Below are 23,401 nucleotides of genomic sequence, written 5' to 3' on the forward strand. Positions count from 1 at the left end.
GAGAGGGATTTTTGCTCTGGTGTTATTGGAGGCTGTAATATGCTGTCCTGGTTTCCCTGGCTGTTTTCCAGAAAGTCGTCTATGGGTGCTGTATCTTGGAGCAGTGCTGGTATGTCACAGTCTGTCTGTGGTGAGCTCTGTGGGCAGGGCTCAGCTGAGATTGTGTCCGTGAGCAGAGGTTGTTGTGGCTGAGTGGTGTTATCACTGTCCTTGTGTGATGTGTCAACCGCATGTCCATTCAGGTGCTGAAATGAAATCCTGTGGTCATTCATACTGTATCCAGGTGTGTGTGTGCCATTCAGGTTGAGTGGATTGGCACACATTGCAGAAGGATGACGGAGGGAGAAGTAGATATTGTCCTTTAGCACTCTTGAACCAAGTTTGTTTGGGTGGTGGCCATCCTGTTGAAACAGTTGCCTCTGACTCCAGAAAAGATTGAATGAATATCATTCTTCCCCACATGAATGATGAGTCGATTTGCAGTCTTATGTTTCATCAGAATGTTCTGAAGTTCCCTGTTTACATCAGAAGTTGTTGCTTGTGGAAGGCAACACGTCGTTGTATCCCTGTTATTAATGCTTCTGATTACGGAGTCGCCCACTATCAGAGTCCTGGGCTCGGCTGCACTGTGAGCTGAGTGCCGCTGTCTGCTCGACCTTGAGCCCCAGTTAGCATCAGTGTTAGCTACTGGCTGATTCTGTCTGTGTGCGATCACATTCATCAAATTTGGGGATTCCTCATTCATTAATACTTCAAATCTGTTCTCAAGATGTATAGGCGGTGGTAGGAGACCAGTGTTTGCAGTCCTTGTCAGAGCCGTATCTGGGGTAGAGGATGCTACTGCAGTAATATGTGATGCTCGTGACAATCTGATGTCTCGAGTGCCTTTGGGTCTCGCACCCTGTTTGTGCCATCGATTAGTAAAACGATCGGCTTGTTTCTCTACACTCAGTATGGCCTGTCGAGAAGCACTAGATTCATGGGACTCACCGGCTGTATGCTGAGGACGTCCATGACGAAGCTCTGTTGTGTGTTCCGTCTGGTTTGGTGGTCCCGCAATTAACTTTGTTTCAAGAATTGCAATCCTTTGTAAAAGTCTGTGGCAGTTGGAGCAGCAAGTAGATTCCAGAGGAGGCATTTTCTTATCCTTATGAATGTAGGCAGTTGTGTTTTCTCTTCCCCGGAATGTAAGCTTTCAGTGGGAGGCTGGTCGAATAAAATAATTCTGCTTTTTTTTGTAGTAATCCAAGCGTTTGAGCACTGTGCTGATTTGCTGAAGTTAAAATTAGATGATAAAAGGAGATAAATTATAGAAATATAAAAGCGATAGAGCAAAGCGCGGAGCAGTAAGCGAGAGCGTCCGAACAGTAGCTGAGCAGGAAGTAGTCGTCATCAGTAGTAATTATCGTCATCTTTGCAACAGGTAAGTCTATTCTTCACGACTGTATAATCGATCATTATTTATTCATAAACAGTGTTTGTTTTTAGACAATTAAACATGCCAATAAAGCTAGCTAGCGTGTAATAGCACACGTTTTCTTCTGTACATGTGAACCTGCAACTTTACCATGATATACAGTAAAAAACATGCCACTACTGTCAAGATAATTAGCCGACCGCTAATTAAGCTATATCCTCCTTAAACCATTTTTTTGTTGTTGTTAATTTAGTATTTTTTTGTGTCATTCATTACATTATTTTGAGCACAAGAAGATTTTTACTAAAACCTTTAAAAAAAAAGTTTAATTCATATATGTTATACTATACTATGTTATACACCAGTATACATATTTATGTTATCTTTTTAAATACTATGTTATACATATTTAAAAAGACATGAATAGGCAAAAACAAGTGTTTTTTTGTTTCAACAAATGATTCTCAACTATGTTATAAAAGATATACCAAAACGATTTGATATACCATTTTAAGTTTTAGATCTGTTTGATGATCATATTATTATGAATTGTCATAAACGCCTTTATGTTATATTTGGTGTTTCTTAGTAATCTCTGCCACAAAAGCTAAACAAAACAAAACGATTTAAGCATGGCATGATACCAGCAAGATTGTACCAAGAAGTGTTATTGATTTTCTTATTAATAAGTTCATCACACTATTTACAATTTGTACACAAGGCAATTCAAAGTGATTCACAGTTGTATAAAAAACAATAATGCTTATGCTCATAATAATAATTATAATATTCATTAATTATTATAATATTATAATAATTAATTACATAAAAAAGAAATGCTGTAGTAAAATACTTTCAGTTGGAATATGACAGCTATGTAACGTTCTGTTTATGCCTGTGTCCTTTCAGATTATGTATGCATACCCGGTTTTACGAAGAACCTCTGAGGGTCGACTCCTTATGGGGCCAACTGACGAAGCCAATAGGAGGGAGATCGTGTTGGCAGGGAGGGCCAGGTGTAAGGAGGAGGTCCTGGCTGAGGCCACTGCCTTTGTGAGGCAGAATGGAGGGAATCCTGGAGACCAGTTCCTGGTTCTGGCTCAATGCAAGATCCAGTTTGGGAAACACCAGGGTCAGAGGTTCCTGTGGCTGCTGGAGAACTCACTGGGGTATGCCTGCTATCTGGTCAGCAGCATTTTGGGGGAGAAGGAGAGGGACAACCCGCTGTCGGACAACAAACACCTGTTCCTCAGATACACCTCGCAGATCAGGGAGGTAGGCGAGGCTGTGGAGGTGTATAATATAAAACAGGCCATGCTGCAGGAGGCCCAGAGGACAGGAGACTCTGGATGTCTGATGGTGGAGTTTGGGGATTTTAAGGGTAGGTCAATGAAGGAGGTGTATGAGGACCCAAGCAAGGAGGCCCAGGCTCTCATCACCTACCTGAAGAAGGCAAAGGCCAGGCCTAACACCAATATGGCCCTTTTCAAAGCATACGTGCTGAAGAGGCAGGCTCCAGCCCACGTGCCCACCACCACTGTGCCCACTGCATCTGTCCTCACTGCTGCTGTGCCCACTGCCACTGTGTCTGTTCCTCCTCCACCTAATGCCACTAAGAACAGGCCACTGCTGGCGACCAATGTGAAGGCCCTGTTGGCGCGGGGGAAGCATTTATTTGCTTCACAGCTGGCACAAAAGATTTTGGCTCCAGCCAAACCCTGTAAGTGATTTGCAAGCTTTAAAATCAATACAGTATTTATATTATGCAGTATATATGTCTAACGAAAATACGTGTTCAACAGCTGCAGGACCACGTGTACATCCTGCGTCTGAGTCCGCAGCCCGGAGACAGCTCTTTACATGTGGTGAGTATCACTTAACGCATACAAGTGTGTTGGTGACATGTGCTTAGTGTTTTATGTTATTTTACAGACTCTGCTGCTACGGATTTTTTTGAGGAGGAAGATGACCTGGAGATGGCAACTGTAGCCTCGCAAGCTGAGGAACAACTTCCTCAAGGTATGTAAATCTTAAACAATATTTTACAAACAATTACAAATAAAACAAAACAGTATTTTTTAAATGACATATTATTTTATTTCACAACACAGAGGAATGGCACTTCTCAGGTGTCAATCTACATTCACTCTTTGAGTGAACATCCTCAAAGGAAAAAAGATAATTTAAAGGTGTATGTAAAAGGTTTTATTTCATTTTTTATCGTAATCACTGACTAAAGCTCATTCTTGTCATCTCACACTTCCCCCCCTCCCCTTGGAATAAGTGGCTGTTGTAGTGTTTGGTCTGCTTCGCTTCACACTTGGCTGATCCCATCTTTTTTTCTTCTTGTATTTCTTCTAATGGTGCTTGGATGAAAAACAGGATGATTTTCACTGCTTCCTTCCATCTTTTCATCATCATGTCATCTCTCTACTAATCATACATGCTTTGCAGTAAACCTTGTAATCGCAGTAGCTGTCCAGCAGAGCTGAGAAAGTCATGCAGTGAAAGTCTAAAACAATAAGATAATTTTGTTGTGTTTTTTTACGCTCCAGCCACTGCAGGCTCGAGAGGCCCTGCTCCTGCCCCGGCTCGTGCTACTGCCCCTGCTCCTGCCCCTTATCCTGCTCCTCCAGCATTGTGGACCCCTGGCCAGGTGTCCCAGTCACCTGCAGAGCTTCCTGTCCACTGGAAAGAGCAACTCCCATCTTTCCAGCAAGGCCTTCAACCCCTGTCCCTCTGCACCAGGACCATCCTCACTACAGCCACCCACAGGACTGCAGCGCCCTGCCCAGCCTCCTCTGCAGTCTCCTCCTCTGCGCCCTGCCCAGCCTCCTCTGCAGTCTCCTCCTCTGCGCCCTGCCCAGCCTCCTCTGCAGTCTCCTCCTCTGCGCCCTGCCCAGCCTCCTCTGCAGTCTCCTCCTCTGCGCCCTGTTCAGCCTCCTCTGGAGTCTCCTCCACAGCCTTCTGTCCAGCCAAGTGCTGCCTCTGCTCCTGCAACATCAACTGGGTCCAGTGTTGCAGACCAGGCTCCTGTAAGTAAGCTTCTCATTATTCGTGTGCAGGTGCTGCAGCGTGATTTCCAATGACCACAAAAAAGAGGCCGCATTTCCTCTGTGCTGGAAACTTTGCACTGGCTACCTTTTAATTGTAGATTTAATCAAAAAATTGCGCTTTAAGCCATGCAAGCTGAAATGTTTGCGGCTCGGCAGCAGCAGGGAGGATGTATGTTTCGGCTCATTGGTATAGGGGTATGATTCTCGCTTAGGGTGCGAGAGGTCCCTGGTTCAAATCCCGGATGAGCCCATTATTAGGCTTTGCTTTTAATCTCTTCAGCCTGATTAGGGCAACCAGGATATTTATATCCCGGGTTTCGGCAGAGGAACCACGTCCGCCTCTTTTAGTCTACCTGATTCCACCTAGCCTCATCGCTATCTGCCTCTCAGACAGCCAGCTATCAGGAAGTGTTGGTTCCATGGTGTAATGGTAAGCACTTTGGGCTTTGAATCCAGCGATCCAAGTTCCAATCTCGGTAGAACCTTTTTAGGTTCTTTGCGGAAGGGTGGGAAAAAGCAGAGGTGATGCGCAACTGCTGACGTGGCAGTGAAATTGGCAATCTCAAACAGAGTCGGAATTGGGGAAACATGGGCTTAAAAAGCAAAGGCTTCATTTGCTCCTTGCTATCGTGCTTTTGGACTCAATGACTTAAATCTCTGCTGCTCATGGGAAAAGTTGACACACGCCAAGGTTCCATGGTGTAATGGTTTGCACTCTTGGCTCTGAATCCAGCGATCCGAGTTCAAATCTCGGTGGGACCTGCTTTTGCCAGGAATGTGTGCAGTACCTCGTTCGAAAAAACATTTTCGGCAGCACTGAGCCGGAAGAGCTCATCTAGGTAGTGCCTCTTGAAAGGGGGCGTAAAAAGGATGGACAGCACTGGAGAATGCAGGCATCGATCCCGCTACCTCTCGCATGCTAAGCGAGCGCTCTACCATTTGAGCTAATTCCCCTCGATGATGGAGAGGAGGTGTCCATCGCTCTCAAAGACAAAGACAAGGTGCGATCACTGGCTACCTTTTAATTGTAGATCCGAGTTCAAATCTCGGTGGGACCTGCATTTGCCAGGAATGTGTGCAGTACCTCGTTCGAAAAAACATTTTCAGCAGCACTGAGCCGTAAGAGCTCATCTAGGTAGTGCCCCTTGAAGGGGGGCGTAAAAAGGATGGACAGCACTGGAGAATGCAGGCATCGACCCAACTACCTCTCGCTTGCGCCTACTGCTTCCTACTGATTGAGCCAAAGTAAGCCCAAAGTAAGCCCACGTGAGCCAATCGTGTTTCTCTGCTGTGGCTTACTTTTGACCAATCGTGTTCTCTCCTGTGGCTTACTTTTGACCAATCGTTTTTCTCTCCTGTGGCTTACTTTTGACCAATCGCCTTTCTCTCCTGTGGCTTACTTTTGACCAATCGCGTTTCTCTCCTGGCTCTGCTCCTGTGGCTTACTTTTGACCAATCAGTGACCGCTATTATTATCGTCATCTTTGCAATCTTTGCAACAGGTAAGTCTATTCTTCACGACTGTATAATCGATCATTATTCATTCATAAACAGTGTTTGTTTTTGGACAATTAAACATGCCAATAAAGCTAGCTAGCGTGTAATAGCACACGTTTTATTCTGTACATGTGAACCTGCAACTTTACCATGATATACAGTAAAAAACATGCCACTACTGTCAAGATAATTAGCCGACCGCTAATTAAGCTATATCCTCCTTAAACCATTTTTTTGTTGTTGTTAATTTAGTATTTTTTGTGTCATTCATTACATTATTATATACATTACTCCAGCCCACGTGCCCACCACCACTGTGCCCACTGCATCTGTCCTCACTGATGCTGTGCCCACTGCCACTGTGTCTGTTCCTCCTCCACCTACTCCCACTAAGAACAGGCCACTGCTGGCGACCAATGTGTAGGCCCTGTTGGCGCGGGGGAAGCATTTATTTGCTTCACAGCTGGCACAAAAGATTTTGTCTCCAGCCAAACCCTGTAAGTGGGTAAGTTTTTTCTTTTTTCTCCAGCCACTGCAGGCTCGAGAGGCCCTGCTCCTGCCCCGGCTCGTGCTACTGCCCCTGCTCCTGCCCCTTATCCTGCTCCTCCAGCATTGTGGACCCCTGGCCAGGTGTCCCAGTCGCCTGCAGAGCTTCCTGTCCACTGGAAAGAGCAACTCCAATCTTTCCAGCAAGGCCTTCAACCCCTGTCCCTCTGCACCAGGACCATCCTCACTACAGCCACCCACAGGACTGCAGCGCCCTGCCCAGCCTCCTCTGCAGTCTCCTCCTCTGCGGCCTGCCCAGCCTCCTCTGCAGTCTCCTCCTCTGCGCCCTGCCCAGCCCCTCTGCAGTCTCCTCCTCTGCGCCCTGCTCAGCCTCCTCTGCAGTCTCCTCCACAGCCTTCTGTCCAGCCAAGTGCTGCCTCTGCTCCTGCAACATCAACTGGGTCCAGTGTTGCAGACCAGGCTCCTGTAAGTAAGCTTCTCATTATTCGTGTGCAGGTCCTGCAGCGTGATTTCCAATGATCACAAAAAAAGAGGCCGCATTTCCTCTGTGCTGGAAACTTTGCACTGGCTACCTTTTAATAGTAGATTTAATCAAAAAATTGCGCTTTAAGCCATGGAAGCTGAAATGTTTGCGGCCCGGCAGCAGCAGGGAGGATGTATGTTTCGGCTCGTTGGTCTAGGGGTATGATTCTCGCTTAGGGTGCGAGAGGTCCCGGGCTCAAATCCCAGACGAGCCCATTATTAGGCTTTGCTTTTAATCTCTTCAGCCTGATTAGGGCAACCAGGATATTTGTGAGAAATTGGGGATAAAATGTGCCAGAGAGAGGCCGGTTAGCTCAGTTGCTTAGAGCGTGGTGCTAATAACGCCAAGGTGGCGGGTTTTCATCCCCGTACGGGCCACTCATTTTCTCTCGGGGACCTTCGCTCTGCTCTTCTCGAAAATGACGGGCGGTCTCCCAGACATCCCTGCTGGCTAAACCATACAAGTATCTGGCCGAAATAGCTCAGTTGGGAGAGCGTTAGACTGAAGATCTAAAGGTCCCTGGTTCAATACCGGGTTTCGGCAGAGGAACCACGTCCGCCTCTTTTAGTCTACCTGATTCCACCTAGCCTCATCGCTATCTGCCTCTCAGACAGCCAGCTAGCAGAGTGTGTTGGTTCCATGGTGTAATGATTAGCACTCTGGGCTTTGAATCCAGAAATCTGAGTTCAAATCTCGGTGGAAACTTTTTAGGTTATTTGCGGAAGGGAGGGAAAAAACAGAGGTGATGCGCAACTGCTGACGTGGCGGTGAAATTGGCACTCTCAAACCGAGTCGGAATTGGGGAAACATGGGCTTAAAAAGCAAAGGCTTCATTTGCTCCTTGCTATCGTGCTTCTGGACTCAATGACTTAAATCCTTGCTATCGTGCTTCTGGACTCAATGACTTAAATCTCTGCTGCTCATGGGAAAAGTTGACACACGCCAAGGTTCCATCGTGTAATGGTTAGCACTCTGGGCTCTGAATCCAGCGATCCGAGTTCAAATCTCGGTGGGACCTGCTTTTGCCAGGAATGTGTGCAGTACCTCGTTCGAAAAAACTTTTTCGGCAGCACTGAGCCGCAAGAGCTCATCTAGGTAGTGCCCCTTGAAGTGGGGCGTAAAAAGGATGGACAGCACTGGAGAATGCAGGCATCGATCCCACTACCTCTCGCTTGCGCCTACTGCTTCCTACCGATTGAGCCAAAGTAAGCCCAAAGTAAGCCCACGTGAGCCAATTGTGTTTCTCTGCTGTGGCTTACTTTTGACCAATCGTGTTCTCTCCTGTGGCTTACTTTTGACCAATCGCCTTTCTCTCCTGTGGCTTACTTTTGACCAATCGCGTTTCTCTCCTGGCTCTGCTCCTGTGGCTTACTTTTGACCAATCGGCGACCGCTGTTATTATCGTCATCTTTGCAATCTTTGCAACAGGTAAGTCTATTCTTCACGACTCTATAATCGATCATTATTTATTCATAAACAGTGTTTGTTTTTAGACAATTAAACATGGCAATAAAGCCAGCTAGCGTGTAATAGCACACGTTTTCCTCTGTACATGTGAACCTGCAACTTTACCATGATATACAGTAAAAAAAATTGTCACTACTGTCAAGATAATTAGCCGACCGCTAATTAAGCTATATCCTCCTTTAACCATTTTTTGTTGTTGTTAATTTAGTATTTTTTGTGTCATTCATTACATTATTTTGAGCACAAGAAGATTTTTACTAAAACCTTTAAAAAAAAAGTTTAATTCATATATGTTATACTATACTATGTTATACACCAGTATACATATTTATGTTATCTTTTTAAATACTATGTTATACATATTTAAAAAGACATGAATAGGCAAAAACAAGTGTTTTTTTGTTTCAACAAATGATTCTCAACTATGTTATAAAAGATATACCAAAACGATTTGATATACCATTATAAGTTTTAGATCTGTTTGATGATCATATTATTATGAATTGTCATAAACGCCTTTATGTTATATTTGGTGTTTCTTAGTAATCTCTGCCACAAAAGCTAAACAAAACAAAACGATTTAAGCATGGCATGATACCAGCAAGATTGTACCAAGAAGTGTTATTTATTTTCTTATTAATTAGTTCATCACACTATTTACAATTTGTACACAAGGCAATTCAAAGTGATTCACAGTTGTATAAAAAACAATAATGCTTATGCTCATAATAATAATAATCATTAATTATTATAATATTATAATAATTAATTACATAAAAAAATGCTGTAGTAAAATACTTTCAGTTGGAATATGACAGCTATGTAACGTTCTGTTTATGCCTGTGTCCTTTCAGATTATGTATGCATACCCGGTTTTACGAAGAACCTCTGAGGGTCGACTCCTTATGGGGCCAACTGAGGAGGCCAATAGGAGGAAGATCGTGTTGGCAGGGAGGGCCAGGTGTAAAGAGGAGGTCTTGGCTGAGGCCACTGCCTTTGTGAGGCAGAATGGAGGGAATCCTGGAGACCAGTTCCTGGTTCTGGCTCACTGCAAGATCCAGTTTGGGAAACACCAGGGTCAGAGGTTCCTGTGGCTGCTGAAGAACTCACTGTGGTATGCCTGCTATCTGGTCAGCAGCATTTTGGGGGAGGAGGAGAGGGACAACCCGCTGTCGGACAACAAAAACAGAGGTGATGCGCAACTGCTGACGTGGCGGTAAAATTGGCACTCTCAAACCGAGTCGGAATTGGGGAAACATAGGGTGCTTCTCAATATCCCTCCTCGTCTCCTCGTTCCTCTGTCCTCCATCCTATGACCCGGAAACCGATCGAGCTCAGCCATCTTGAAGGACATCTCAATTATCTAATTGCACCGCGAGGAGGCGAGGATCGAGGAGTGAGGAGGCTTTCAGAGGAGTTCTGAGCGAGGATACACAGGTGTATCCTATGCGGAAGTGTTTTATTGACTAAACGTGACGCACGTATACATTCTCCTCCCCCTTCACATCGGTCACAATCTGTTTTAAAGTATACTTTACCTTTGCAGTTTATATAAACCACACATTACACATATTTCAACAGGGTATCTTGCTTTATTATTATTTATTATGAATTTCTTAAATAAACAAACTGCAACAACATGAGGGCAGATCCTTTGAGCGCTGCTTATGACGTTATGAAGTGACGCTCGAGTGATCAAGTATTCCAATGTATAAAAAAGCTTTCATTCGATTCCTCCATCCTCATTTTTGTCATTCATTACATTATTTTGAGCACAAGAAGATTTTGACTAAAACCTTTAAAAAAAAAAGTTTAATTCATATATGTTATACTATACTATGTTATACACCAGTATACATATTTATGTTATCTTTTTAAATACTATGTTATACATATTTAAAAAGACATGAATAGGCAAAAACAAGTGTTTTTTTGTTTCAACAAATGATTCTCAACTATGTTATAAAAGATATACCAAAACGATTTGATATACCATTTTAAGTTTTAGATCTGTTTGATGATCATATTATTATGAATTGTCATAAACGCCTTTATGTTATATTTGGTGTTTCTTAGTAATCTCTGCCACAAAAGCTAAACAAAACAAAACGATTTAAGCATGGCATGATACCAGCAAGATTGTACCAAGAAGTGTTATTTATTTTCTTATTAATTAGTTCATCACACTATTTACAATTTGTACACAAGGCAATTCAAAGTGATTCACAGTTGTATAAAAAACAATAATGCTTATGCTCATAATAATAATAATCATTAATTATTATAATATTATAATAATTAATTACATAAAAAAAATGCTGTAGTAAAATACTTTCAGTTGGAATATGACAGCTATGTAACGTTCTGTTTATGCCTGTGTCCTTTCAGATTATGTATGCATACCCGGTTTTACGAAGAACCTCTGAGGGTCGACTCCTTATGGGGCCAACTGAGGAGGCAAATAGGAGGAAGATCGTGTTGGCAGGGAGGGCCAGGTGTAAAGAGGAGGTCTTGGCTGAGGCCACTGCCTTTGTGAGGCAGAATGGAGGGAATCCTGGAGACCAGTTCCTGGTTCTGTCTCACTGCAAGATCCAGTTTGGAAAACACCAGGGTCAGAGGTTCCTCAGGCTGCTGAAGAACTCACTGTGGTATGCCTGCTATCTGGTCAGCAGCATTTTGGGGGAGGAGGAGAGGGACAACCCGCTGTCGGACAACAAACACCTGTTCCTCAGATACACCTCGCAGATCAGGGAGGTAGGCGAGGCTGTAGAGGTGTATCAGAAAAAAACAGGCCATGCTGCAGGATGCCCACAGGACAGGAGACTCTTGGTGTCTGATGGTGGAGTTTGGGGATTTTAAGGGTAGGTCAATAAAGGAGGTGTATGAGGACCCAAGCAAGGAGGCCCAGGCTCTCATCACCATCTTTCCAGCAAGGCTTTCAACCCCTGTCCCTCTGCACCAAGACCATCCTCACTACAGCCACCCACAGGACTGCAGCGCCCTGCCCAGCCTCCTCTGCAGTCTCCTCCTCTGCGGCCTGCCCAGCCTCCTCTGCAGTCTCCTCCTCTGCGCCCTGCCCAGCCCCTCTGCAGTCTCCTCCTCTGCGCCCTGCTCAGCCTCCTCTGCAGTCTCCTCCACAGCCTTCTGTCCAGCCAAGTGCTGCCTCTGCTCCTGCAACATCAACTGGGTCCAGTGTTGCAGACCAGGCTCCTGTAAGTAAGCTTCTCATTAATGCGTGTGCAGGTCCTGCAGCGTGATTTCCAATGACCACAAAAAAAGAGGCCGCATTTCCTCTGTGCTGGAAACTTTGCACTGGCTACCTTTTAATAGTAGATTTAAACAAAAAATTGCGCTTTAAGCCATGGAAGCTGAAATGTTTGCGGCCCGGCAGCAGCAGGGAGGATATATGTTTCGGATCGTTGGTCTAGGGGTATGATTCTCGCTTAGGGTGCGAGAGGTCCGGGGTTCAAATCCCAGACGAGCCCATTATTAGGCTTTGCTTTTAATCTCTTTAGCCTGATTAGGGCAACCAGGATATTTGTGAGAAATTGGGGATAAAATGTGCCAGAGAGAGGCCGGTTAGCTCAGTTGCTTAGAGCGTGGTGCTAATAACGCCAAGGTGGCGGGTTTTCATCCCCGTACGGGCCACTCATTTTCTCTCTGGGACCTTCGCTCTGCTCTTCTCGAAAATGACGGGCGGTCTCCCAGACATCCCTGCTGGCTAAACCATACAAGTATCTGGCCGAAATAGCTCAGTTGTGAGAGCGTTAGACTGAAGATCTAAAGGTCCCTGGTTCAATACCGGGTTTCGGCAGAGGAACCAGGTCCGCCTCTTTTAGTCTACCTGATTCCACCTAGCCTCATCGCTATCTGCCTCTCAGACAGCCAGCTAGCAGAGTGTGTTGGTTCCATGGTGTAATGATTAGCACTCTGGGCTTTGAATCCAGAAATCTGAGTTCAAATCTCGGTGGAACCTTTTTAGGTTCTTTGCGGAAGGGAGGGAAAAAACAGAAGTGATGCGCAACTGCTGACGTGGCGGTGAAATTGGCACTCTCAAACCGAGTCGGAATTGGGGAAACATGGGCTTAAAAAGCAAAGTCTTCATTTGCTCCTTGCTATCGTGCTTCTGGACTCAATGACTTAAATCTGTGGCTTACTTTTGACCAATCGGCGACCGCTATTATTATCGTCATCTTTGCAATCTTTCCAACAGGTAAGTCTATTCTTCACGACTGTATAATCGATCATTATTCATTCATAAACAGTGTTTGTTTTTGGACAATTAAACATGCCAATAAAGCTAGCTAGCGTGTAATAGCACACGTTTTATTCTGTACATGTGAACCTGCAACTTTACCATGATATACAGTAAAAAACATGCCACTACTGTCAAGATAATTAGCCGACCGCTAATTAAGCTATATCCTCCTTAAACCATTTTTTGTTGTTGTTAATTTAGTATTTTTTTGTGTCATTCATTACATTATTATATACATTACTCCAGCCCACGTGCCCACCACCACTGTGCCCACTGCATCTGTCCTCACTGATGCTGTGCCCACTGCCACTGTGTCTGTTCCTCCTCCACCTACTGCCACTAAGAACAGGCCACTGCTGGCGACCAATGTGTAGGCCCTGTTGGCGCGGGGGAAGCATTTATTTGCTTCACAGCTGGCACAAAAGATTTTGTCTCCAGCCAAACCCTGTAAGTGGGTAAGTTTTTTCTTTTTTCTCCAGCCACTGCAGGCTCCAGAGGCCCTGCTCCTGCCCCGGCTCGTGCTACTGCCCTTGCTCCTGCCCCTTATCCTGCTCCTCCAGCATTGTGGACCCCTGGCCAGGTGTCCCAGTCGCCTGCAGAGCTTCCTGTCCACTGGAAAGAGCAACTCCAATCTTTCCAGCAAGGCCTTCAACCCCTGTCCCTCTGCACCAGGACCATCCTCACTACAGCCACCCACAGGACTGCAGCGCCCTGCCCAGCCTCCTCTGCAGTCTCCTCCTCTGCGGCCTGCCCAGCCTCCTCTGCAGTCTCCTCCTCTGCGCCCTGCCCAGCCCCTCTGCAGTCTCCTCCTCTGCGCCCTGCTCAGCCTCCTCTGCAGTCTCCTCCACAGCCTTCTGTCCAGCCAAGTGCTGCCTCTGCTCCTGCAACATCAACTGGGTCCAGTGTTGCAGACCAGGCTCCTGTAAGTAAGCTTCTCATTATTCGTGTGCAGGTCCTGCAGCGTGATTTCCAATGACCACAAAAAAAGAGGCCGCTTTTCCTCTGTGCTGGAAACTTTGCACTGGGTACCTTTTAATAGTAGATTTAATCAAAAAATTGCGCTTTAAGCCATGGAAGCTGAAATGTTTGCGGCCCGGCAGCAGCAGGGAGGATGTATGTTTCGGCTCGTTGGTCTAGGGGTATGATTCTCGCTTAGGGTGCGAGAGGTCCCGGGTTCAAATCCCAGACGAGCCCATTATTAGGCTTTGCTTTTAATCTCTTCAGCCTGATTAGGGCAACCAGGATATTTGTGAGAAATTGGGGATAAAATGTGCCAGAGAGAGGCCGGTTAGCTCAGTTGCTTAGAGCGTGGTGCTAATAACGCCAAGGTGGCGGGTTTTCATCCCCGTACGGGCCACTCATTTTCTCTCTGGGACCTTCGCTCTGCTCTTCTCGAAAATGACAGGCGGTCTCCCAGACATCCCTGCTGGCTAAACCATACAAGTATCTGGCCGAAATAGCTCAGTTGGGAGAGCGTTAGACTGAAGATCTAAAGGTCCCTGGTTCAATACCGGGTTTCTGCAGAGGAACCACGTCCGCCTCTTTTAGTCTACCTGATTCCACCTAGCCTCATCGCTATCTCCCTCTCAGACAGCCAGCTAGCAGAGTGTGTTGGTTCCATGGTGTAATGATTAGCACTCTGGGCTTTGAATCCAGAAATCCGAGTTCAAATCTCGGTGGAACCTTTTTAGGTTCTTTGCGGAAGGGAGGGAAGAAACAGAGGTGATGCGCAACTGCTGACGTGGCGGTGAAATTGGCACTCTCAAACTGAGTCGGAATTGGGGAAACATGGGCTTAAAAAGCAAAGGCTTCATTTGCTCCTTGCTATCGTGCTTCTGGACTCAATGACTTAAATCCTTGCTATCGTGCTTCTGGACTCAATGACTTAAATCTCTGCTGCTCATGGGAAAAGTTGACACACGCCAAGGTTCCATGGTGTAATGGTTAGCACTCTGGGCTCTGAATCCAGCGATCCGAGTTCAAATCTCGGTGGGACCTGCTTTTGCCAGGAATGTGTGCAGTACCTCGTTCGAAAAAACTTTTTCGGCAGCACTGAGCCGCAAGAGCTCATCTAGGTAGTGCCCCTTGAAGTGGGGCGTAAAAAGGATGGACAGCACTGGAGAATGCAGGCATCGATCCCACTACCTCTCGCTTGCGCCTACTGCTTCCTACCGATTGAGCCAAAGTAAGCCCAAAGTAAGCCCACGTGAGCCAATTGTGTTTCTCTGCTGTGGCTTACTTTTGACCAATCGCGTTCTCTCCTGTGGCTTACTTTTGACCAATCGTGTTTCTCTCCTGTGGCTTACTTTTGACCAATCGCCTTTCTCTCCTGTGGCTTACTTTTGACCAATCGCGTTTCTCTCCTGGCTCTGCTCCTGTGGCTTACTTTTGACCAATCGGCGACCACTGTTATTATCGTCATCTTTGCAATCTTTGCAACAGGTAAGTCTATTCTTCACGACTCTATAATCGATCATTATTTATTCATAAACAGTGTTTGTTTTTAGACAATTAAACATGGCAATAAAGCCAGCTAGCGTGTAATAGCACACGTTTTCTTCTGTACATGTGAACCTGCAACTTTACCATGATATACAGTAAAAAACATGTCACTACTGTCAAGATAATTAGCCGACCGCTAATTAAGCTATATCCTCCTTAAACCATTTTTTTGTTGTTGTTAATTTAGTATTTTTTGTGTCATTCATTACATTATTTTGAGCACAAGATTTTTACTAAAACCTTTTAAAAAAAAAGTTTAATTCATATATGTTATACTATACTATGTTATACACCAGTATACATATTTATGTTATCTTTTTAAATACTATGTTATACATATTTAAAAAGACATGAATAGACAAAAACAAGTGTTTTTTTGTTTCAACAAATGATTCTCAACTATGTTATAAAAGATATACCAAAACGATTTGATATACCATTTTAAGTTTTAGATCTGTTTGATGATCATAGTATTATGAATTGTCATAAACGCCTTTATGTTATATTTGGTGTTTCTTAGTAATCTCTGCCACAAAAGCTAAACAAAACAAAACGATTTAAGCATGGCATGATACCAGCAAGATTGTACCAAGAAGTGTTATTTATTTTCTTATTAATAAGTTCATCACACTATTTACAATTTGTACACAAGGCAATTCAAAGTGATTCACAGTTGTATAAAAAACAATAATGCTTATGCTCATAATAATAATAATCATTAATTATTATAATATTATAATAATTAATTACATAAAAAAAATGCTGTAGTAAAATACTTTCAGTTGGAATATGACAGCTATGTAACGTTCTGTTTATGCCTGTGTCCTTTCAGATTATGTATGCATACCCGGTTTTACGAAGAACCTCTGAGGGTCGACTCCTTATGGGGCCAACTGAGGAGGCCAATAGGAGGAAGATCGTGTTGGCAGGGAGGGCCAGGTGTAAAGAGGAGGTCCTGGCTGAGGCCACTGCCTTTGTGAGGCAGAATGGAGGGAATCCTGGAGACCAGTTCCTGGTTCTGGCTCACTGTAAGATCCAGTTTGGGAAACACCAGGGTCAGAGGTTCCTGTGGCTGCTGGAGAACTCACTGGGGTATGCCTGCTATCTGGTCAGCAGCGTTTTGGGGGAGGAGGAGAGGGACAACCCGCTGTCGGACAACAAACACCTGTTCCTCAGATACACCTCGCAGATCAGGGAGGTAGGCGAGGCTGTAGAGGTGTATCAGAAAAAAACAGGTCATGCTCCAGGAGGCCCAGAGGACAGGAGACTCTGGATGTCTGATGGTGGAGTTTGGGGATTTTAAGGGTAGGTCAATGAAGGAGGTGTATGAGGACCCAAGCAAGGAGGCCCAGGCTCTCATCACCTACCTGAAGAAGGCAAAGGCCAGGCCTAACACCAATATGGCCCTTTTCAAAGCATACGTGCTGAAGAGGCAGGCTCTAGCCCACGTGCCCACCACCACTGTGCCCACTGCATCTGTCCTCACTGCTGCTGTGCCCACTGCCACTGTGACTGTTCCTCCTCCACCTACTGCCACTAAGAACAGGCCACTGCTGGCGACCAATGTGAAGGCCCTGTTGGCGCGGGGGAAGCATTTATTTGCTTCACAGCTGGCACAAAAGATTTTGTCTCCAGCCAAACCCTGTAAGTGGGTAAGTTTTTTCTTTTTTCTCCAGCCACTGCAGGCTCGAGAGGCCCTGCTCCTGCCCCGGCTCGTGCTACTGCCCCTGCTCCTGCCCCTTATCCTGCTCCTCCAGCATTGTGGACCCCTGGCCAGGTGTACCAGTCGCCTGCAGAGCTTCCTGTCCACTGGAAAGAGCAACTCCCATCTTTCCAGCAAGGCCTTCAACCCCTGTCCCTCTGCACCAGGACCATCCTCACTACAGCCACCCACAGGCCTGCAGCGCCCTGCCCAGCCTCCTCTGCAGTCTCCTCCTCTGCGCCCTTCCCAGCCTCCTCTGCAGTCTCCTCCTCTGCGCCCTGCCCAGCCTCCTCTGCAGTCTCCTCCTCTGCGCCCTGCCCAGTCTCCTCTGCAGTCTCCTCCTCTGCGCCCTGTTCAGCCTCCTCTGCAGTATCCTCCACAGCCTTCTGTCCAGCCAAGTGCTGCCTCTGCTCCTGCAACATCAACTGGGTCCAGTGTTGCAGACCAGGCTCCTGTAAGTAAGCTTCTCATTATTCGTGTGCAGGTGCTGCAGCGTGATTTCCAATGACCACAAAAAAAGAGGCCGCATTTCCTCTGTGTTGGAAACTTTGCACTGGCTACCTTTTAATTGTAGATTTAATCAAAAAATTGCGCTTTAAGCCATGCAAGCTGAAATGGCTCGGCAGCAGCAGGGAGGATGTATGTTTCGGCTCATTGGTATAGGGGTATGATTCTCGCTTAGGGTGCGAGAGGTCCCGGGTTCAAATCCCAGACGAGCCCATTATTAGGCTTTGCTTTTAATCTCTTCAGCCTGATTAGGGCAACCAGGATATTTATATCCCGGGTTTCGGCAGAGGAACCACGTCCGCCTCTTTTAGTCTACCTGATTCCACCTAGCCTCATCGCTATCTGCCTCTCAGACAGCCAGCTATCAGGAAGTGTTGGTTCCATGGTGTAATGGTTAGCACTTTGGGCTTTGAATCCAGCGATCCAAGTTCCAATCTCGGTAGAACCATTTCAGGTTATTTGCGGAAGGGTGGGAAAAAACAGAGGTGATGCGCAACTCCTGACGTGAAAGTGAAATTGGCACTCTCAAACAGAGTCGGAATTGGGGAAACATGGGCTTAAAAAGCAAAGGCTTCATTTGCTCCTTGCTATCGTGCTTTTGGACTCAATGACTTAAATCTCTGCTGCTCATGGGAAAAGTTGACACACGCCAAGGTTCCACGGTGTAATGGTTTGCACTCTGGGCTCTGAATCCAGCGATCCGAGTTCAAATCTCGGTGGGACCTGCTTTTGCCAGGAATGTGTGCAGTACCTCGTTCGAAAAAACTTTTTCGGCAGCACTGAGCCGCAAGAGCTCATCTAGGTAGTGCCCCTTGAAGGGGGGCGTAAAAAGGATGGACAGCACTGGAGAATGCAGGCATCGATCCCGCTACCTCTCGCTTGCGCTTGCTGCTTCCTACCGATTGAGCTAAAGTAAGCCCAAAGTAAGCCCACGTGAGCCAATCGCGTTTCTCTGCTGTGGCTTACTTTTGACTGTGGCTTACTTTTGACCAATCGCGTTTCTCTGCTGTGGCTTACTTTTGACCAATCGCGTTTATCTCCTGTGGCTTACTTTTGACCAATCGCGTTTCTCTCCTGTGGCTTACTTTTGACCAATCGTGTTTCTCTTCTGTGACGTACTTTTGACCAATCAGCGGCTCCTATTATTGTCATCTTTGCAACAGGTAAGGCTATTCTTCATTACTGTATAATCGTTTAATATTTATTCATATACATTGTGTATTTTTGGAAAATTAGACATGCCAATATAGCTAGCTAGCGTGTATATTACAGGTTTACTTCAGTACCTGTGAACCTGTAACTTTTCCCATGATAAAATACAGAAAAGAAAACATGTAGCTACTGTTAAGTTAATTAGCCGGCCGCTAATTAAGCTATATCCTCCTGAGACCAAAAAAATTTTAGTTAATAATTTAGTATTTTGTGTGTCATTACATTGTTTAGAGCATAAGAAAGTTTTTTGCAAAAACGTTTATTTTTATTTTTATAATGTTCATATAGGTTATACTATGTCTTCTGTATAGGACACTACTAGGACTCATTTTTTTATTATTATTTTATTTAAAAAGACGTGATCTAAAAAAAACCATTGTTTTTGCCTATTCATGTCTTTAAATAAAATAATAATAAAAAATGAGTCCTAGTGTCCTCTACAGAAGACATAGTATAATCTATATGAACATTATAAAAAAAAAAACACGTTTTTGCAAAAAACTTTCTTATGCTCTAAACAATGTAATGACACACATAATACTAAATTAACTAAACTTTTTTTGGTCTCAGGAGGATATAGCTTAATTATATCAGTGTTTTATATCCTGAAATTGTTTAGGTTTCAGGATTTTATATACCAAACTTTGTATGAAGATGATTCCCAACTATGTTATAAAAGATAACAGAATGATTTGATATAGACTTCCATTTTGCTTTATGCAATATGTGTGTAAAATGGCCATAAGCGGGTTTTCCCATTTTATACAATGTATCTATGTATCTAATTTGCATATTAATGTATTATTGGGGCAACATGTAATGAAAAAAGAAGTGTAATAATGGGAGTTAGTAGTAATTGCCAAGATTTTCATAATAATATCTAATATTTCATATAATTTCTTTCCATATTGTCACCCAAAATGCCTGAAAAACATGATTTAAGTCCTGCTGTGTAGTTTGCTAAATTATTGTAACACACTTAACATACAGGTATCTTTTAGATTGACAGAGGTAATAGTCTCTTTCTGATTTTCATTTCAGAAAATGTACGCATACCCCGTTTTTCGTCGCCAGTCAGCAACATCAAACCGTCTCCTCATGGCGCCATCGGCGGAGGCGAAGCAACTTCAAAATGTGGTGTCTGGAAGGGCCAAATCGAAGGAGGAGGTGCTGGCAGAGGCAAGTACTTTTGTCTGCACAAACGGTGGAGATCCCAGTGACCAGTTTTTAGTACTGGCTCACTGCAAACTTCAGTTTCGGATGTACCAGGGTCAGAGATTTAGATGGCTCCTGGAAAACTCTCTGGGGTACGCAGTGTATTTGGTGCTCAGCATTTCCAGTGAGAAAGCGCAGACAACCCCCCTGTCAGAAAATAAACAACTGTTCCTACAGTACACTTCTCATATTAGAGAGATGGCAGAAGAAGTAGAGAAGTATAAGAGGAAGCAGGAAATGCAAGCAGAAGCCCGGGCAACTGGAGACCAGGGCTGCTTGATGGTGGAGTTTGGTGACTTTCAGGGCCGGTCCATGAAGGATGTTTATGATGACCAGAGCAATGAGGCCGAATCCCTCATCAGGTACTTGGTTAAGGCAGATGCCAGGCCCAACACTAACATGGCCATTTTCAAGGCGTATGTCCTGAAAAGACGGGCTTCTGATATGGGCACCAGTGTACATCAGCCTGCACGTCCACCTGCAGCCTCCAGTACCTCTGCACGTCCACCTGCAACCTCTAGTGCCTCTGCACGTCCACCTACAGCCATCCAAACTGGTTTACAGCAGACCGCCACTGTGAAAGCACTGTTGGCGCGTGGCAAACATTTGTCACCTTCACAGCTGGCAAAAAAACTAATGTCACCAGTTAAACCCTGTTAGTAGGAGTGTAAATATAGAATTTTCCCTACAGCAGTTCTACATGTATTCATTTATCGTCATGGCAAACTTGTCCACTTGTTGTTTCCAGATCCATTACTGCAGTCCACTTTACCTCCTCCGGCAGCAGAACCCCAAGCCAAACATTTGGTCCAAAAGCAGCTTTTCGCTACTGGTAAGTAAGCAACATCTTACATATGTTTGTCTCCATGTATTGATCACAGTAATAGTTTTAACATTTGTGCTCCAGGCACTTCCATTCCCACTGCTGAAGATGATGATGAGGAGCTGGTATTTGCTGCATCACAATGTGAAGCACAGCTAAATACAGGTGTGGCATATGACACAAATGCAAATATTATAAGAATGTTTTGTGGAAACCCACTGAGAATCATTATTTTTGAAAATAAATAAACATTTTAAAATATTTTTTGTTTACAATACAGAATTATGTGACATCATGCCTCAAGCGGGAGGCATTCTTTGAGTGCACTTCTTCCAAACCTTAAGGATGTCCAAAGGTGTCAGTGTATTTATTTGCGTTTCCGAACTTACCTTTTGCTAAACAATCACTGGATAATTTTTTCACACCGCTTGCTCTTCTCACTCACTCAACCTGAGCAGACAGGATGGTGGAGATTCATTGTTCTAATAATTAGAGGAACAGTTTTTCCTTATTGTGTCTGTGCGCATGCTTCATGTCTGTGAATACTTTTTACTCATACTTTTTTTTACTGAATTCATCACGACTCATTTTCCTTCTTTCATTCCATCTAATCCTCATTCTCAAAGAGCTATATTGATCCCATATTCCTTACATCAATAAAGTGTACACTGTGTTCTTTGCTTCTTGACACTAATACCATTTTCTTCACTGTTATTCCTAAATATAATCATAATTATTATTAATACTTGTTTAAAATTACTGCTTCGCCGGCTGTTTGTGGACTGCATTTATGGCATATTACTATCAAATAACAGTCATCCTTATATTGTTTATGTTACTGTTCACTCAGAGGCCTGTGCCGGTCCGTCTCCATCAGCGGAAACAGCACAGACACCAGCTCTTCCTCATCATCAGCCACCAGCTGAGCTTCCTAGTCACTGGAGAGATCATCTTCCACCTTTCCAGCATGAGTGGATCCGGAACACACTGTTTAAGGCCAACATGCGAACCGAAAAGCCAGAAATAGTGTCCCAGCTGAAGCTTTGGTGGTATCCTCCTCAGCCCCCTTTAATAAACACCCAGCCACCCGCCTCACCTGACCTCTTCTTCTGTCGGCCCATTTTCTTATGGATGCCGCTAAAGATGTGGTTGTTTCCTCTTGTCTGCGTTCGCCCAGACTGTGGTAAGCACAGACTTACAGCGGCAGGACTTTACCGTACCGTGCGCAAGGTCTTGGACATTGATGGGTGGTATGACCTTGCCACTGAGTATCTGGAGTGCAAACGCTGCAAAAAGAAGTATCCAGCTTGGAATGAGGACATCTTAGGACAGCTGGATATGGGCCACCGCAGTCAGTTTCCAGCTTTGCTGACATACAGGTAATTCATAATGACAATCATTCATTATCAGGCGCTTTTATTTGTGTTATTTTTTCCAACCAAAGCATTTGCATGATTATACTGTTGTTTCTTTAGATACTCATGTGACAACCGGGTGGTGAGGATGATGAGGGAGAGGACACTGGGCAACAGTGTGACTCAGCTCTACAAGAAGCTGATGGAACAACACAGTGAGGCATGGACACAGCGTGTCCTGCAGTACCTGACTGCCTGTGAACCATTCACAAGGTCCTCCCTTGTGCAGCCTCCTGTGTTTGCTGAGCCTCCCCTTTTACCTGCCCTTCCTAAACCTAAGTGGAACTAGGGGGCGCGGCACGGCTGCTGACCCTGTGCTTCTCCGTTCGTTTGTTTGTTGTTTGTGAATTTTTGGCGTTAATCGTGTTGTAAACTTTTGTTGTGTTCACGTCCTTGAGTTAAGCAACATGGAAATGGATTACTTGCGCGCAGTGGTGATCTTTTTTATCCTATATGCTGTCGTTAGAGAGAACTTTGCCCTAGCCGGGAACAATGAAGGAAGTGAACGAACGTCGCCACTGATTACATACTCGAGGGAATTTCTTCTTGCCCTAAGGAATAAAGCTGTGTCTGTGGACTTAAATCACGTATCATCAACCCCTCATGGAAAAGCCCAAGGTAGGAAAACGAAAAAAAGAGGCTCGAGGGGGGGCGTTCGTAACAGGTTGAGAAGGCGAGGAAACAGACACCCGCTTCCCATCATAACTCTGTCAAACGTCAGATCATTAAATAATAAACTGGATGAGATCACAACACTTCTCCGGTTTGATGAGGATTTTCGGAGGAGTAATTTGCTCTGCTTCACAGAGACATGGCTTCACGAGGACAGCACTTGCATTGATATGGAGGGATTTACAGTTATAAGAGCAGATCGTGATAAGGTGTCATCTCAAAAATCCACCGGGGGAGGACTCTGTATGTTTATTGACAGCGCTTGGGCTTCACAATTCAAAGTACTCAAGAGAGTGTGCACTAGAGACTATGAGCTGCTGTCTGTATCTATCAGGCCGTTTTACCTTCCGCGGGAGTTTGGGCAAATCACCATTATTCTTGTTTATGTCCCAGGGCCTAATAACAAAGAAGCTGCGGAAATAATAACCGACAGCTTCAATGCTGCTCTCTCCCGATCAGCAGATCAGCCGGTGTTTATTTTGGGGGATTTCAACACATGTCAGCTGTCACCTCATCTACCCACTCTGCAGCAGTATGTCACCACGCCCACTCGCTCCACTCGCATACTGGATCAGTGCTTCGGTAACATCCCAGACGCATATAAGGCAGTGAGTCGCCCTCCTCTTGG

The 23,401-nt window shown here is 44.9% G+C and overlaps 7 non-coding genes across 7 annotated transcripts; all 7 read left to right on the forward strand.

The window, feature by feature from the left end:
* Positions 1 to 7,470: 7,470 nt before the first annotated feature.
* trnaf-gaa (transfer RNA phenylalanine (anticodon GAA)) lies at positions 7,471 to 7,543 on the forward strand. The gene has a single exon. It is a non-coding gene; the product is annotated as a tRNA-Phe (tRNA).
* Positions 7,544 to 7,946: 403 nt separating this feature from the next.
* On the forward strand, positions 7,947 to 8,018 carry trnaq-cug (transfer RNA glutamine (anticodon CUG)). Its single transcript has one exon. It is a non-coding gene; the product is annotated as a tRNA-Gln (tRNA).
* Positions 8,019 to 12,208: 4,190 nt separating this feature from the next.
* Positions 12,209 to 12,281, forward strand: trnaf-gaa (transfer RNA phenylalanine (anticodon GAA)). The gene has a single exon. It is a non-coding gene; the product is annotated as a tRNA-Phe (tRNA).
* A 1,566-nt stretch (positions 12,282 to 13,847) lies between these two features.
* Positions 13,848 to 13,919, forward strand: trnap-agg (transfer RNA proline (anticodon AGG)). The gene has a single exon. It is a non-coding gene; the product is annotated as a tRNA-Pro (tRNA).
* A 256-nt stretch (positions 13,920 to 14,175) lies between these two features.
* On the forward strand, positions 14,176 to 14,248 carry trnaf-gaa (transfer RNA phenylalanine (anticodon GAA)). The gene has a single exon. It is a non-coding gene; the product is annotated as a tRNA-Phe (tRNA).
* A 90-nt stretch (positions 14,249 to 14,338) lies between these two features.
* On the forward strand, positions 14,339 to 14,410 carry trnaq-uug (transfer RNA glutamine (anticodon UUG)). The gene has a single exon. It is a non-coding gene; the product is annotated as a tRNA-Gln (tRNA).
* Positions 14,411 to 14,651: 241 nt separating this feature from the next.
* Positions 14,652 to 14,723, forward strand: trnaq-cug (transfer RNA glutamine (anticodon CUG)). Its single transcript has one exon. It is a non-coding gene; the product is annotated as a tRNA-Gln (tRNA).
* Positions 14,724 to 23,401: the final 8,678 nt, after the last annotated feature.

This window comes from Siphateles boraxobius, unplaced genomic scaffold (assembly GCF_051911475.1).
Source record: "Siphateles boraxobius isolate OS27281-9 unplaced genomic scaffold, OSU_SipBor_1 19, whole genome shotgun sequence".
NCBI lineage: Eukaryota > Metazoa > Chordata > Actinopteri > Cypriniformes > Leuciscidae > Siphateles > Siphateles boraxobius.